This window comes from Cupressus sempervirens, chromosome 3, assembly GCF_028749045.1.
Source record: "Cupressus sempervirens isolate cs-2001-9-10 chromosome 3, ASM2874904v1, whole genome shotgun sequence".
NCBI lineage: Eukaryota > Viridiplantae > Streptophyta > Pinopsida > Cupressales > Cupressaceae > Cupressus > Cupressus sempervirens.
The window spans coordinates 419,098,395-419,101,201 of record NC_143120.1 but is presented as its reverse complement, the minus strand read 5'-3'; positions in this window follow the sequence as shown (position 1 = coordinate 419,101,201).

Sequence of the window (2,807 nt, the reverse complement as noted above, 5' to 3'; positions counted from 1 at the left end):
TTACAGAATTTTTCAAGGAACAATTCCCAGGTAACAATACTCATTTCCACACCTAGCTTCTTCTCCTCAATACTCCACCATGTGGCCACAAAGATAACTAAGCGTGTGATGACATATCTTTTTTTGATATTAGAGTCAAAGTCTTGCATCGTGACACATCTGGCCAAGGCAATCAACCACTGCTCTACATTGTAACAATATCTTCCCTGGTGAAGGGTTTGATCTTTGACCTACTGTAGATTCCATATTTGCATCACCTTGGCCGACCTTTTTCTATCACCATGAGGACCTCCCTGAGGACTCTTAGATCTCTATCTCTCCTTATTTCTAGTGTGATGTTATTCCTTCTAATTAGTACCTTTGGAAGGGGTATGCATTCTAGGTTAATCCTCACCATCAGCCTCATATTAAACTCCTCTAAATCATCATGTTTCTCTCCATTGTTCTCCTCCCTATTTTCTTCCTAAACATTACTCTCTCTATTAGTTGGAGGAGGGCTATCATGTCCACCTCTACCATGATCTCTACCTCAGCTTGCACTATAACCCCTAACAACTGATCTAGTCTCAAACACCATCCTCCGACAAAATCCAAGCAAGAATAAGAAAAATGCCCACAAAGTCAACAAAGGCATACCACCTTAAAGAAAAAGCATAAGAAACCATGTTTTGAAATCCATTCAGGAGTTATTCTAGTTTTCTTTTTTCTATGTTTAAGTATTTGATTATGAAGTTCAAGGTGTTCAACTTGTAATAGATACATATAGTTGTTTAACTTTAGTTTGAGTTGACTAGTTGTCATCTAGTGGCATTCAAATATATCCAAAGCTCCCAATGTAGAAACTTGGCTCAAATACTAGGTGTAATGCCCCCCTAGGGAACCCAAAAGAAATTAACGTATTATGTCACTAAGTTTTCTAAACATTGTTTTTTGAAAGATTAAAACAACAAGAGATATCATAGCAGAAGCAATAACTCACATACATACATAAGAAACACAATAATAGTTATATCTCTCAAGGGTTCAATGACATTGAATCACATACATAAGTTTTATTAAGATTAAATTTGATAAATTGTCATGCCCAAAATTTGAACAAGACACACACACACACACACACACACACACACACATACATAATATTCAATTTTAATTCTTGAAGATAATTTAAGAAATCATTTAAAATTATTAACAAACTATTTTGCTACAATTATCAAATACTTTTACTCATTTTCAAGAAATATTTAAACTAAAATATATTCATAGTATTGAAAAGTCCTTTCAAATATTACAATCATAATTGGATCCTTACAACAATTCAAAAATTACATGAAAATCTACTTCTAATATTTTTACAATAAATAACTTTTACAAATTTTCATAATAAATCATCTTCAAATCTCCAACAGAAAATGAAAATCTTCCAAGCTTCTCTTCAACACATATCCATTTAGAAACTTGTACAAAAGAACACTATAAACCATGGAGAGCTCACCTCCCAACCTAGGTCTCTATGAGACAATCCACCGAGCTTGGAGAACCAAGACCAACCAGGTAACAATCAAACACAATCACATAACACAATAATTACATGATACAATATTTAACACCCTTTTTGAGCTTACACAATAGATTGCCATAGCAACCAATAGAATGGGTGAAGGGGTGCCTAAAATCCCAAAGGAGAAGCCAAGTACAGGAAACCAAATTTTCCTTCACAAGGCATACAAAATAAATACAAATCCCACAAAAATTCTCCCCTTATAACCCCCAAAGTGCATAACAATGTACTGGCACATGCAGCCCATACTACATGTGTACCCCTCTTCCTTCCAGGGAAGAGACTTTTCACTTAGGAGAAATGCCCAACTAACCCCTTCACCCGAAGGCCACTTCTTCCCTTCCAAGGGTGAGTGATGTCCTTCCACACCCATAACATCATACTCTCAAAATCAAAGAGAAAGAAAAAAAAACCAATAGAAATTCATTTAGACCCAACAACACAATATGGACAATGAGCAATATACATGCATCTGTACTAAAACTTGAATAATTTTCATCCAGAAAAAATAATACAATACATAATTCCTAAAACATGGCAAAAGCTCCAACCTTTCTCCAAGCTATGGTAAATGAACCGATTTGAGAAGAGCCCTCTATCCTTTCTTGATCAAATCTCCAAAAATAGAAAATCTCTAAAACTAGAGAGTGGGTGAATGAATCCCCTATTTTCAAAATCTCCTTTAATAAAAAAAAATACAAAACTCAACTCCTTTTTCTCCACTATGAAATAGAAAAATCCCTTTTATTCCACCTAAGTTTCCCTATTTGATTGGAACTCCAACTCACTGAAAATAAGGTGAGAAGTTGGGTAAGATTTCTTCCATTTTTGCAATACTTGAAAAATGAGATTTTAAAAGGGTTAAAAAAGTGATTTAAACTAAGTAAAGTCAAAATAAAAGTCCTAACATATAGTACTAACATGTAGGTAATATAATTTTACCAAAAGAACACCCTAAGACTCTAATAAAGCCCTCTAAAGTCACCTTAAACTTAAAGTCCGAATTTAATATAATAAAAGCCTTCATAAGATATTTTTATGCAAGGGGATAAAAACTTAAATATTTCTAACTGGTCAGGAATAAGGTTGGATGTCTTTTGCCAAGATTTGAACTTGACTTGCCACTTAAACAAATAACAACACAAGTGTCAAGTGACACTATAAAATATGCATTTAACATTACAAGTGGCAAATCAATTTTCACAAAAAGAATCTAATCTAAAACAATCATTCACATTACGGTCAC